At 45.4% G+C, this 15,183-nt stretch overlaps 1 protein-coding gene across 1 annotated transcript in view; it reads left to right on the top strand.

The window, feature by feature from the left end:
- Window positions 1-2,427: 2,427 nt before the first annotated feature.
- CXCR6 (C-X-C motif chemokine receptor 6) overlaps window positions 2,428-15,183 on the top strand; it is a 59,082-nt gene continuing 46,326 nt past the window's right edge. Inside the window, exon 1 of the mRNA XM_044273565.1 lies at window positions 2,428-2,522. The gene's annotated coding sequence lies outside the window, so the exon portion shown is untranslated. The remainder of the gene's footprint in view (window positions 2,523-15,183) is intronic.

The following is a 15,183-nucleotide window of genomic DNA, read 5'->3' as shown; positions in this document are numbered from 1 at the left end:
CTGTATATACTGTCGCCACGGTCTGATACTGCATACACTGATACTAATATGTACTGTGTATGTGTATACAGGATATGTCATACTTTCTGATACTGTATGTACTGTCTGCATATACTGAGAGGTCCTAAACGGCCTGATAATGTGTATACTGTGCATCATGAACTGTGACTGTATATACTGTCCATACAATGTGTCTGCTGCTGTATATACTGTATGATATTGTGTATATAATGGGAGTCTGACACTGGTACTGTCTGATAATGTGTAAACTCTGATACTGTATGTACTGTTACTGTGTATACTGTCTGACATTATGTACTGTGATGCTGTATATGGTCTGCTTATATTGTCTAATACTGTATGTATTGTCTGCTGTATATTCCATGTGTCAGATACTTTATCTACTGATATGTCATAAACTGCCTGATGCTGTGACACTGTATATACTGTCTAATGGGCGTAGTGTCTGATACTTCATATACAGTGTATATACTGTGTGGCTGATTCTGCATGTATTGTGTATACTGTCTGAATACGTATATATGGTCTGATACTGTATGTACTGTCTAATACTATATATAGTGTCTGCTACTGATACGTCATATACTGTGTACGGTGTCTGTATATCCTGCATGTACTGTGATACTGTATACACTGATACTGTTTATACTATTTCTCTGAGTATACTCTGATACAGTATGTACTGTCTGATACTGCATACACTGATACTGTGTATACTTGTCTGATAACATATACACTGCTGAATGTACTGTGCTCTGTACACTGTCTGCTTATACCGTGCCTGATACTGTATATTGATGCAGGATACACTGATATGTCCTGTCTGATACGCTATACACTGTGCTGTATATACTTTCTGATGCTGCATAAACACTGCTGTGTATATACTGTCTATATTGTATACACGGTCTGATACTGCATACACTGATACTATATGTACTGTGTATACTGCATACAGGATATGTTATACTTTCTGATACTGTATGTACTGTCTGCTGTATATACTGATAGGTTCTTAACTGCCTGTGTATACTGTGCATCATGAACTGTGACACTGTATATACTGTCCATACAATGTGTCGGCTGCTGTGTATACAGTCTGGTACTGTGTATACTGTATGATATTGTATATAATGGGAGTCTGGTACTGTGTATACTGTATGACACTGTGGTACTGTCTGATAATGAGTATACTGTGATACTGTATGTACTGTCTGCTGTATATACTGATAGGTTCTTAACTGCCTGTGTATACTGTGCGTCATGAACTGTGACACTGTATATACTGTCCATACAATGTGTCGGCTGCTGTGTATACAGTCTGGTACTGTGTATACTGTATGATATTGTATATAATGGAGTTTGACTCTGTATTTACTGTATGACACTGTGGTACTGTCTGATAATGTGTGTATACTCTGATACTGTATGTACTGTTACTGTGTGGCTGATACTGTATATACTGTGAGTCTGACATGTACTCTGATGCTGTATATGGTGTCTAATACTGTGTGCTGTATATTTCATGTGATACTTTATCTACTGATTCTGCATGTATTGTGTATACTGTCTGAAATACGTATACGGTTTATGATTCTGTAGATGCTGTCTCTGCGTATACTGTGTGTACGGTCTAATACTATATAGTCTGCTGCTTATACTGTATGTACGGTCTAATACTATATAGTCTGCTGCTTTTACTGTATGTACGGTGTGATACTGTATACACGGTCTGCTGCTTATACTGTGTGTATGGTGTGATACTGTATACACGGTCTGCTGCTTATACTGTGTGTATGGTGTGATACTGTATACACGGTCTGCTGCTTATACTGTATGTACGGTCTAATACTATATAGTCTGCTGCTTATACTGTATGTACGGTCTAATACTATATAGTCTGCTGCTTTTACTGTATGTACGGTGTGATACTATAGTGTCTGCTGCTTATACTGTATGTACGGTGTGATACTGTATACACGGTCTGCTGTGTATAGCCAGCCTCTTATTATGGTATTATCCTAACATTGCATATTAATGAGGCCACTCTGACTTACCTTCCCGGGCGTGCACACAGGGCTCGAGGCCGGCCTGTATTGGGGTCTTCTAGCACTGTGACTTGCCTTCCGGGGCGTGCACACAGGGCTCGAGGCCGGCCTGTATTGGGGTCTTCTAGCACTCTGTGACTTACCTTCCGGGGCGTGCACACAGGGCTCGAGGCCGGCCTGTATTGGGGTCTTCTAGCACTCTGTGACTTGCCTTCCGGGGCGTGCACCCACGTCTAGAGGGTGGCTGGTTGCAGGACTTTGGCCTCTTGCTGGATTATGGGAATGTTTATCTTGGAGAAGGTGGTTAATGATTCTGTTCTGTGACTCAGGGCAACCACCCTGAAGCCCCCAGTACGATCACAGTGCATGGTGCCTGTGTCCAGGGCCACACGCTCAATCCAGGGGCCACCTGCTGTCTCAGTGGCCAGTTAGGCAGCCTCCAGCACTGCAAAGGTACAGGGTATAGGGTGTAATATGTAATGGGTATGACAGCAACCTGGTATAATACCCTCCTGGAGCAGTGGTGGCATCTAATGCAGAGATGTGGTCGTGCTGGGACTCATCAGGACATCACTGGAAGCCGCCATGAGCAGGACTGTTGTATGCTACCCCCTTATTAAATGGGAAAATGGTGAGCAGGGGCAGCAGTGGAGTCGTATGGAAGCCAAAGGTTGTGACCACTTTGCCTGCATCGAGTAGTCGCCATTAGTCTCCAGCTTCAACCTAAAAAAAATGGACTCGTAGGTTTCTCGTGGACACTATCTACAGACTGTCCAGGATGGTTGGCAGCCCTGCTGAAGCTTGGTGGGCAGAGCGTGCGGTCATGTCTGAGGAGTCTAATGGGGTTGTGAAGAGGGTGCCATGGTGGGCTGGGTGGTGCTGGACTCCGCATGGGGAGGATATGGCTTGTTCTATGAGGGTCTCTGTAGTGTGCAACAGTTGACTGTCCCGAGACCTTTGGTACAGTCCTGTGGTTTATGTAAAGGACTAGAGATTAAGGAAGGGCTCCGTCGCTCCCCTCCTGGTTTATGTACAATGACGTGGTTTCATAATTGGTGCAATTGAGGAGAAAACCGACCGTATATCAAGTCCAACCATGTTGTGCTCTAGTGAGAGTTGTGAGGCTAGCACTGGTACCCAGGTCTGAGTAAGGCGACCGATGCCCTGCCAGACTTATAGTGGGATATGAAGATTGTTTCAGGACGTTTCAGTGTCCCGCGCCATCAGGAGTGGAGAAGTGCACCAACCCACAGAGACTGAGCGGCAACCTCTACACTTTGGTGCCTTCTATGTGAGAGCCTCCAAGCATCTCCACAACTGTTGTCTGTTTAAAGGAGAACCTTGACCATCCTGGACATGCGGGGGAGAATTGATTGGAAATGCCCCAGCTTTTCCTGGACACAGGACATGTTTGTTCTTCTCCTCGGTTTGAACTGTATCATCTAATTGTTTTTGGTCCATAGGTATATGTGTAGACTACCCAGAACAGGAGCCGTTACGGGATGAGGGGTGGTCACAGTAAGTGGCCCCCTAACCTTTCTGTATATTGTAGACTACCCAGAAAAGGAGCGGTTACAGGGACTTGCTGTATATGTAGTACATGTGATATACCGTCTGATATTGCACTCCTGGGTTTACATGTCGCCATTTGTGTTCTCTCCATGTGAAGTGTGATTACGGGAAGAGGGGTGGTCGCGGTAAGCAGCCCCCTGTACAATGTACAATGCACGGACCGTTGATGGCTGGTGATGCTAGAAGTATCGGGTCCTCACCGGGTTGAAGTCGGTTCCTTTTATTCTTCAGTTTCTTATTCAAATCATTCATTTTCAATTTTATTTATTTTGTTTTGGGGAGACCATCACCAATAGTAACAGAAGCTGCGGAGGGCGTCCTGAGGGACTCGGTGGAAAGGGGTGTTACCATAGAGAAGAAATATCCTGTTTGGACCAGGCAGAACTGTACCTGATGTGGGGCATCGCCCCCGTATGTTGGCAATGCGAGATCAGAGGCCTGTATTCATTTAACCTCTTGAAAGCACCTGTTAGGTATTGAAATCGGTGAAGTGACCGTCTGCCCACATCGATGCCACTTCTTGTGCCCACAACCTATTTGGTTCATGCTCGGCTCAACTGTGTTTGATGCGGGCATTGCCATCTGTATGCGATCACAGGCTTTGCCAATTTTGTGCCCGGCATTCGTATTTTAATGCAGGTTTCAACTGCTTTCCCTTCCGGAAAACTCTCTGCAACTTTTATTACTGGTGATGAGGTTTCCTAAAAATTCTTCAAAAAAAAAAATACAAATTATGTGAATAAGAAACCAGCTGCGCTCACGTCCTTAGCGCGGTCGGCGTCCTCCACTCCCACGGCAACTGTAAGGAGTCCGAGCGCTCAGCTGGTTGCTGGGGAATGAGTCATGTGGCGCTGGCCACGTCACATGACTCCTCTTTCCCACCATATATACAGGCAACCTGCTGGCCACAGGTTGCCTGTAAATAAGGTCTTCTCCAGAGTTCCTCAGTGTGATTCGTGGCTTTTGACTCCCGACTCGTTTATCGTCTCGTCCTTGCTTGCTCCTCGTGACTGCTTTGCTTCTCCGGGTTTTGACTTTGGTTTGTTATTGACCCGTCTCTGCTTATCCCCTGGTTCTGACTCTGCTTGTTGACCGTTCTATGTTTGTCAGTCTTGTTTGTCCCTCCGCACTTACCTAGGTTAGGGAACGCCGCCCAGTTGTGCTCCGTTACCTAGGACGGCTAGTGCAAGTCGGCAGGGACAGGAGAGTGGGTGAAGTCAGTGGTGCACCATCCCCTCCCTCTTTGTGACAGACTTTACCACTATGAAGCCCCTGCAAAATTTTCCGGATCATGTCCAGAACCTGGCCCAGATTGTTCAGGAGCTAGGAGAGAGGTTGCAAGTTCAAGAAGCTGGCTGTATCCCCTCCATCATCAGCTTTACAGGTGGAACCCCACGTTAAGCTTCCTGAGTGGTTCTCGGGGGACCGCAAACGTTCTCTAACCTTTTTTTAGGAGAGTTGCAAACTATATTTCAGACTGCGACCCCATTCTTCTGGCCTCGGGCCACAGCGAGTGGGAATAAACCTGTTACAGGGTGACCCCCAGGAGTGGGTGTTGGGTCAGTAGATGCGGTTTTTCTGGCCCCAGGGCTGCTATACGAGGAAGCAGAAAGCTTTGGTACAGGGTGACCGGCCGGTAGAGGGTACTGTACTCTGTTTAGAATATGGTGCGTTCCCTCTGGTTGGAATGAACCTGCTCTCTAGTCAGTTCAGATCTGGTTTGTTTGAGACTCTTAAAGGGACACTGACATAATTAGCTGTATATATGTATGCACAGGTCTTCTATTGTGTAATAAAAACATACAAGTCTAACCCCTGTCCACCTTATGAATACTGCAAACTGATGTTTTATAACCTGCTAGTCGCTCGTCTTTCTGCCCAAGGGGCGGCGCTTCAGCTTTGCTTCTGCCCAGGCAGCCTCCCCCCAACCGCCGTTCTGAAGCGCCGCCCAGCTCATCAATATTCACTTCGCTGGGCGGCTTCTGCTGTCCCCGACGTTCCGAGATCCGGCGCATGCGCCCGGCACCCTCACTGGCCTGGATCACGTTGCGCATGCGTCCCCTCTGCTTTTGAGGCCGCTTCAGCCTCTGCGTTCTGCACCTGCGCCGGGCACTTTTCTCAGCAGCCGCCCAGCGAAGTGAATATTGATGAGCTGGGCGGCGCTTCAGAACGGCGGTTGGGGGAGGCTGCCTGGGCAGAAGCAAAGCTGAAACGCCGCCCCTTGGGCAGAAAGACGAGCGACTCTAGCACGTTATAAAACATCAGTTTGCAGTATTCATAAGGTGTTTTCATAGAAGACCTGTGCAGGCGTATATACAGCTAATGATGCTTATTCGGCCTGTCGGTGTCCCTTTAAAGATATGCTTGTAGGTTGTCCTTCCCCTGAGACCTTGGAACAAACCATGACTCTTACGGTAAGACTGGACTCATGAGGGAGAGACAGCGGGAACATTTGGTTTTCTCCCCAGGTTATGTCCCAACCAGAGGTCTGTCCCTTGGAAATCAAGTCTGAGCCTTTTGCTGATGAACCCATGCAGATTGGTATGACCAGAAGAGACCAATGCCACCGCCATGGTACATGGTTTTACTGTGGTGACATTCATCATTGGATCCGGCAGTGTCCCAAGATCCCTCCTTCCAGAAGTCAAAACCTGAGGGATCTAAAGACGAGGTACTCCCTGGGGTGGGTAAGAGTAAATTGGTGCCGGTTACTAGATCATTAGAGCCTAACAAGGGTTCAGGAGATGCGTTTATTGACTCTGGATCTGCCGCTAACTTTATTGATCTTAAGTTTTACTTTTCATGTTTACCCCCCCCCCCCCAGCCAAGACGGGGGTCTCGGCAGAATCCAAGACACTACCTCCATTCATTGATGAATATATGGATGTATTCTCGTCATCTGACCGCGAGAGCTTACCCCCCCCCCCCCCAATAGACAATATGACTGCGCTATTGAACTAGTGCGATAGAATTTATCTGGTCCTGAACGCAATTCCATGAGGGCATGTTAAGGAAAGTCTGATTAAGGCCTTATGCACACGGCCGTTGTTTTGGTCCCTAACTCAAAAACTGCGGCTCGGCTGCGGACCCATTCACTTCAATGGGACCACGAAAGATGCAGACAGCACTCCGTGTGCTGTCTGCATCCGTTTCTTCGTTCAGTGGCCCCGCAAAAAAATATAACCTGTCCTATTGTCCGTTTTGCAGACAAGAATTGGCAGTTATATCAATGGCTGTCCGCAATTTACAGACCACAAAACGCACAACAGTCGTGTGCATGTAGCCGAAAGGACGCATTCGACCCACTGTAATGACCGGGAATTGAGCAAGATCACCATTAAGGATCAATATTCCCTTCTGTTCAATCAGGTTCTGGGGGCTTCTTGGGTTTCCCAAACTCTATTTGAGAGGAGCATACAATTTTTAGTCTGAATTAGGGTCCATTCACACGTCCGCAATTTGCTGACCCATTCACTTTCAATGGGGCTGGAACGGATCCGCATGTACATTTTTGGGGATCCGCAATTCCGTTCCTTAAAAGAATAGAACATGTCTGGACCAGGAAAGGCGTTTTCTATTAGTGTCTGTTTTGCGGATCCGCAACTCCCAGATATGCAAAACGCTTCTGGACGTGTGAATGGGACCCTTAAAGAAGGACTCATGGAAAGCTGCTTTAACACTCCGGAAGGACATCTTGAATTTTTGGTCATGCCTTTGGGGCTTAGTAATGCTCCTGCAGTTTTTTTCTAAGCTTCATGAATGACCTTTTCAGGGAATTTATTGGTAAATTTCTGATTGTGTATCTTGATATATTTTTTCTTCGTGTTGGTTCTTATGCTATGCCTGTCAGACGAGTACTTGATGGTCTAAGATAAATCAGCTAAGTTGGGCTACTTTCACACTGGCGTATTTGAATTCCGTTTGAGATCCGTTTCAGCGATCTCAAACGGTTCAAAACGGATCAGTTCAGCCCCAATGCATTCTGAATGGATAAGGGTCCGCTCAGAATGCATCAGTCTGGCTCCGTTGCGCCTCCATTCCGCTCTGGAGACTGCTCGCAGCATTTTGGTGTCCGCCTGGTGATGCGGAGCCAAACTGATTTCGTCCTGACTTGCAATGTAAGTCAATAGGGACAGATCCGTTTTCACTGACGCAATATGGTGCAAACTGATCCGTAATGCAAACGGATGCATTCTGAACGGATACCAGCGTTTGCATTATAGGTGCAGATACGTCTGTGCAGATACCAGATGGATCCGCACCGAACGCAGGTGTGAAAGTAGCCTTAGAAAAATGCATTTTTGGGGTACAAGAAATTTCGTATCTTGGCCATGTCCTCACTTGACACGTGTTTTTAAAATGGATCCTGGTAAGGTACAAGCTATTTTAGACTGGATGAGACCGTCGTCCCTAAAAGCCTTACAGCGCTTTTCAGGGTTCTCCAATTACCGTAAGTTTATAAAAAATCAGTAACTGCTAAACCCTTGACAGACTTTACTAAGAAGGGGGCTGATCTTGTTAACTGGCCTTTGGAGGCCATCAAAGCCTTCAAAACCCTTAAAAGATCTTTTAGGAACGCCCCAGTCTTGATTCAGCCCGATCAAGAGGAACCTTTCATAGTGGAGGTTGATGCTTCTGAGGATGGGGTGGGGGCTGTTCTTTCCCAGGGACCCTCTAACCTCACTAATTTAATACCTTGTGTGTGTTTTTCTCATGGAAATTCTCTACCACGGAGAGGAACCATGATATTGGTAATCGGGAATGGTTAACCATCAAATGAACTTTTGAGTAGAGACCTTTTTTTTTAGAGAAGGCCAAACATTGTATCACTGTCACTGACTATAAAAATGTATTGTTTCTTGAGTCTGCAAAAAGGCTGAATCCTCGTCAAACTAGATGGGCATTATTCTTCACGTGTTTTAACGTCTCTATTACTTTTAGGCCAGGAAGTAAGAATGTGAAGGCTGATGCCTTGTCTCATTTCAACCCCATGACATTCCTTCTGAACCCATCTTACCAGCTAACATCACTGTGGCAGCATTATCCGTGGATCTTGCGTCTCATTGAGGCAGAGCAACCTCTAGCTCCGGCACAGACGCCTACAGATAAGTGTTTTTTGTTCCTGGGCATTTCAGTCTCCGGCTGCTTGGTGAGTGCCATGGTTGTTTTTTTGTGGGCATCCTGGTATTGAGGGCACCAGAGAACTCGTGTCCAGGTCTTATTGGTGGCCCACGTTATCTAGGGATGTCAGGTCTCTGCGAGGTATGTGCCAAGTCCAAGAACGTGTCCTGCTAGTGAGTTTCGACCACTACCCATTCCTAGTGAACCCTGGTCACACATTTCTAGTGATTTCGTTACTGACTTGCCACCCTCTGAGGGTAAATCTGTGGTTTGGGTAGTGGTTGATGGATTCAGTAAAATGGTAAACTTCGTTCCTCTAGCCAAACAATCAAATGTCAAGACTCTGGCTTCTGTGTTTATGGAACAAATGGTACGATTGCATGGAGTTCCTGAAAAACATTGTCTGACAGGGGTGTCCAGTTTGTCTCAATTTTGGAGAGCTTTTTGTCAGAGATGGGAGATCGTTGTCCTTTTCGTCAGCTTTTCATCCTGAGACCAATGGACAAACCAAACTGCTTAATCAGGCTGTTGAACAATTTCTGAGATCTTCCATCTCTGATAACCTAGCAGTTATGGATAAAATACCTCCCTTTGGCGGAGTTCGCCATTAATAAACGAGTGAACTCTTCCACTGGGGTGTCTCAGTTTTTCTGCAATTTTGGTTTCCACCCTCGCTTTAATTCTGGTTCATCTGTTTCTTCACCTAACCCTGAAGCTAACGTCAGAACTGTGCACAGTCTGGGCTCGGGTTCAACTGAACCTGGAAAAAGCTCTGGAGGATCAGAGAATTAAAGCTAAGGGGAAGCGTTACAGAGGGGTGAACTTTCGGGTCGGAGAAAAGGTTTGGCTGTCCACCAAAAATTTGTCACTAAAGGTGTCGTCCAGGAAGTTTGCACCAGGTTTTATTGGTCCATATGAAATCCTCTGTTATTAACCACTTCAGCCCCGCTCGCTAGCTGAAACCCCCTTCATGACCAGGCCACTTTTTACACTTCGGCACTACACTCCTTTCACCGTTTATCGCTCGGTCATGCAACTTACCACCCAAATGAATTTTACCTCCTTTTCTTCTCACTAATAGAGCTTTCATTTGGTGGTATTTCATTGCTGCTGACATTTTTACTGTTTTTGTTATTAATCGAAATGTTACGATTTTTTTGCAAAAAATGACTTCTTTCAGTTGTAAAATTTTGCAAAAAAAAAGAGACCTCCATATATAAATTGTTCTCTAAATTTATTGTTCTACATGTCTTTGATAGTGTTGCTCACGAATATGCGAATTTTAATCGCGAATATCGGAACTTGGAGAATTCGCTAATATTTTGAATATCGTAAAATATATTCGTAACTGCGAATATTACATTTTTGGGAAAATGCGAACATTTTAATGCAAATTTTATGCGAATTTTCGCAATCAAGAAAATAATGCCTGGAGATCATGAATTCGCAAATTCTCGAATATATGGCGAATATTAGTCCAAATATTCACGAAATATCGCGAATTCGAATATTGCCCCTGCCGCTCATCACTAGTCTTTGATAAAAAAATAAATAAATGTTTGGGTAAAAGTTAGCGGTTTCAAACTATGGTACAAAAATGTGAATTTCTGCTTTTTGAAGCGGCTCTGACTTTCTGAGCACCTGTCATGTTTCCCGAGGTTCTACAATGGCCAGACAGTACAAACACCCCACAAATGACCCCATTCCGGAAAGTAGACACCCTAAGGTATTCGCTGATGGGCATAGTGAGTTCATAGAACTTTTTATTTTTTGTCACGCGTTAGCGGAAAATGATTTATTCTTATTCTTATTATTCTTATTCACAAAGTCTCATATTCCACTAACTTGTGACAAAAAATAAAAACTTCCATGAACTCACTATGCCCATCACGAAATACCTTGGGGTGTCTTTCCAAAATGGGGTCACTTGTGGGGTAGTTATACTGTCCTGGCATTTTAGGGGCCCAAATGCGTGCAAAGTAGTTTGAAATCAAAATCTGTAAAAAAATGGCCGGTGAAATCCGAAAGGTGCTCTTTGGAATGTGGGCCCCTTTGCCCACCTAGGCTGCAAAAAAGTGTCACATGTGGTATTGCAGTACTCAGGAGAAGTTGGGCAATGTGTTTTGGGGTGTCTTTTTAGATATACCCATGCTGGGTGAGATAAATATCTTGGTCAAATGCCAACTTTGTATAAAAAAATTGGAAAATTCTAACCCTAACCCCAAAACACATTGCCCAACTTCTCCTGAGTACGACAATACCACATTGTCACTTTTTACACATGATGATTTAAACTACTTACCACACATTAGGGCCCCTAAATTGCCAGGGCAGTATAACTACCGCACAAGTGACCCCGTTTTTGAAAGAAAACACCCCAAGGCATTCCATGAGGGGCATGGAGAGTTCCTAGAATTTTTTTTTATCACAAGTTAGCGGAAAATGTTGGAATGCCTTGGGGTGTTTTCTTTCAAAAATGGGGTCACTTGTGGGGTAGTTATACTGCCCTGGCAATTTAGGGGCCCTAATGTGTGGGAAGTAATTTGAAATCAAAATGTGTAAAAAAAAAAAAAAAAAAAAAAAAAAAAAAAAAAAAAAAAATGACCTGTGAAATCCTAAAGGTGCCCCTTTGCCCACCTAGGCTGCAAAAAAGTGTCACACATGTGGTATTTTCATACTCAGGAGAAGTTGGACAATGTGTTTTGGGGTGTCATTTTACATATACCCATGCTGGGTGAGAAATATCTCAGCAAAAGACAACTTTACTTTGTATTATAAAAAAAAAAAAAAAAAGTTTGCATTTGACCAATATATTTCTCTCACCCAGCATGGGTATATGTAAAATGACACCCCAAAACACATTGCCCAACTTCTCCTGAGTACGGCAATACCACATGTGACAATTTTTTGCAGCCTAGATGCGCAAAGGGGCCCACATTCCTTTTAGGAGGGCATTTTTAGACATTTGGATCCCAGACTTCTTCTCACGCTTTAGGGCCCCTAAAATGCCAGGGCAGTATAAATACCCCACATGTGACCCCATTTTGAAAAGAAGACACCCCAAGGTATTCAATGAGGGGCATGGCAAGTTCATAGAATTTTATTTATTTTTTTGGCACAAGTTAGCGAAAAAATTATTTTTTTTCCCTCAGTCTTCCTTTCCACTAACTTGGGACAAAAATTTCAATCTTTCATGGACTCACTATGCCCCTCAGTGAATACCTTGGGGTGTCTTCTTTCCAAAATGGTGTTATTTGTGGGGTGTTTGTACTGCTCTGGCATTTGAGGGTCTCCGCAATCATTACATGTATGGCCAGCATTAGGAGTTTCTGCTATTCTCCTTATATTGAGCATACGGGTAATGAGATTTTTTTTTTTTTTTTTTTTTTTTTTCGTTCAGCCTCTGGGCTGAAAGAAAAAATGAACGGCACAGATTTCTTCATTCGCATCTATCAATGTGGTTGAAAAAATCTCTGCCAAAAAGAGGGGAAAGGCGTCTGCCAGGACATAGGAGCTCCGCCCAACATCCATACCCACTTAGCTCGTATGCCCTGGCAAACCAGATTTCTCCATTCACATCAATCGATGTGGATGAATAAATCATTGCCGGGATTTTATTTTTTTATATACAAAGTGTTTGCCAAAGCATATGACCGCCGCCTCCTCCTCAGCTCATGTGCCTCGGCAAATGTATCTTTTACTGCAGAGGAGAAATCTCGTCTTGCAGCACCGCATACACCGACTTTTGTGTAATCTGACAGCAGCGCAATGCTTCTGTCAGAATGCATATCAGTGCTGCAGCTAGTCGATCAGTTGGTCCACCTGGAAGGTAAAAAAACAAATTTATTGCGTTGCGGCCTGGTTTTTGCTTTTTTATTAACTTTATAAAAAAATTTGAACGGAACATATAAACTTTATTTTTTTTGAACTGAACGTTAACTTTTTTGCTTACCGGTGATTTTTTTAATTTTTATTTTTTTATTTTTTACCTTTTTAGAAGACAAACCTCTCCTTCCCCATGGGACAATGTGCAAAGCGCCCAAAGGTGTGGTGAAGTACATTATGCACTTTGTCCCAGGTGAAAGAGTTTTGCAGCAGCTGTGAGTGAAAGGGCCCTAATAGCCCTGTGTGCCTGTCCTGTGAGATGTGATCCCTATGCTAAGTGTACTTGTGTGTGGTACTTCTGGAAACGCTCTCCAAAGCATAGGGCAGGGCAGTCAGGACAGAAATAGCGGGTGTCACGCCTTATTCCACTCCTGCTACAGACAGGACATTTTATTCGGGTGGCGGTCGGTTTGAAGTACCAGCAACGACACTGGGGAAATGTCGCTCGTGTAGACTGCTCACTACACTGGTGGTTGGGGCCACGGAACCTCCTGGATACAGGAGGTACTCGATGATCTGTTCCTGAAATTTGAGGAAGGATCCTGTTCTCCCAGCCTTACTGTAGAGAACAAAACTATTATATGCTGCTAATTGAATCAAATATACAGACACCTTATACCAGCGTCTGGTCCTGCGGGAAAGTAAATAAGGAGCCAACATCTGGTCATTGAAGGCCACCCCCCCCATGAGCTCATTATAGTCGTGGACACAGAGGGGCTTTTCAATGACACTGGTTGCCCGTTCAATTTGGATTGTCGTGTCTGCGTGGATGGAGGAGAGCATGTAAATGTCACGCTTGTCTCTCTCCATTTCACCGCGAGCAGTTCTTTGTTACACAAGGCAGCCCTCTTCCCCCCCCCCCCCCTCCCCCTTGCAAGACGGGTGGTAACGAGCCATTGGGGGAAGCCCCGGCGACTAGGTCGCGCGGTGCCACAGCAGCCAATCTGTTCTAGGAACAAATGCCTGAAGAGGGGCACACTTGGGTAGAAATTGTCCACATAAAGATGGTACCCCTTGCCAAATAAGGGTGACACCAAGTCCCAGACTGTCTTCCCACTGCTCCCCAGGTAGTAAGGGCAACCAACCGGCTCCAGGGTCTGATCTTTACTCTCATAGATCCAAAATTTGTGGGTATAGCCTGTGGCCCTTTCACAGAACTTATACAATTTGACCCCATACCGGGTGAGCTTGCTTGGGATGTATTGTTTGAAGCCAAGGCGCCCGGTAAAATGTATCAGGGACTCGTCTACGCAGATGTTTTGCTCAGAGGTATACAAATCTGCAAATTTCTGGTTGAAGTGGTCTGAGGGGCCGAATTTTGTGGAGCCGGTCAAAAGCTGGGTGGCATCTGGGACGGGAGGTGGTGTCGCTAAAGTGCAGGAAACTCAGGATGGCCTCAAAACGTGCCCTGGACATAGCAGCAGAGAACATGGGCATGTGATGAATTGGGTTCGTGGACCAATATGACCGCAATTCATGCTTTTTTGTCAGGCCCATGTTGAGGAGAAGGCCCAGAAAAAATTTTAATTCGGAAACTTGGACTGGTTTCCACCGGAAAGACTGGGCATAAGAGCTTCCTTGGTTAGCGGCTATAAATTGTGTGGCATACCTGTTTGTTTCTGCCACAACTAAGTCCAAGAGCTCCGCAGTCAAGAACAGCTCAAAAAATCCCAGGGCTGAACCGATCTGAGCTGTCTCAACCCAAACTCCAGACTGGGCGGTGAAAGGGGGAACTACAGGTGCGGCTGAAGTTGGGGACTGCCAATCAGGGTTTGCCAGCACCTTAGGGACTCTACGGGCCTGTCTGTGCGGTAACTATTGCACGTGCCACCGTACCAGCTTCAACTGCCCTTCTGGTGCTCGGCACTTCACCATGTTGTACGGCAGTGCTGGTACATGCCTCACCACGTAATCCGACAGCGCCAGCCCCACGCTGCTGCCCTTGAAGCGGATCCTGCACAACCTGCGGTCTAGCGACACGGGGCCGGGTACGCCTGGTGCTATCAGGGACCTCAGCCTCCACATTGTGTGGCAGATCCATTTTCCTGCGCATCTATCCGCATTGTATGGCGAATTGGGCACAACTTGGCCGGCAGATTAGACATCAATGGCAGTGGGAGTTATTTTGAGGGCACGCCCAATTTATGCTGTTATACAAGCCGTACACTGACTACTGTACATTGTATCAAAGGGTTCAGTGTTGTCCCAGGAAAAGATGGAATAGACTTGCAGAAATGTCAGGGGTGTCCTCACTTATGTGAGAGATTGTAGATAATATCAGACACTCGGTATATACAATATCTCACAGAAGTGAGGACACCCCTGAAAGAAGATTTACAGAAATATCTATCAATGCTGGTGGATGTTAGAGACCTTGTGCTCCTCCACCTTCTGTTTGAGGAGGCCCCACAGATGCTCCACAGGGTTTAGTTCTGTAAACATGCTTGGCCTGGTTCTTTACAAGGCAGTGGTCATCTTGGAGGTGTTTGGGGTCATTCTCATGTTGGAATACCGCCCTGCGGCCCAGAAGGGAGAA

Source organism: Bufo gargarizans, unplaced genomic scaffold, assembly GCF_014858855.1.
Source record: "Bufo gargarizans isolate SCDJY-AF-19 unplaced genomic scaffold, ASM1485885v1 fragScaff_scaffold_750_pilon, whole genome shotgun sequence".
In the NCBI taxonomy this organism is placed as follows: domain Eukaryota; kingdom Metazoa; phylum Chordata; class Amphibia; order Anura; family Bufonidae; genus Bufo; species Bufo gargarizans.
This window is presented reverse-complemented; position numbering and strand designations above follow the sequence as displayed.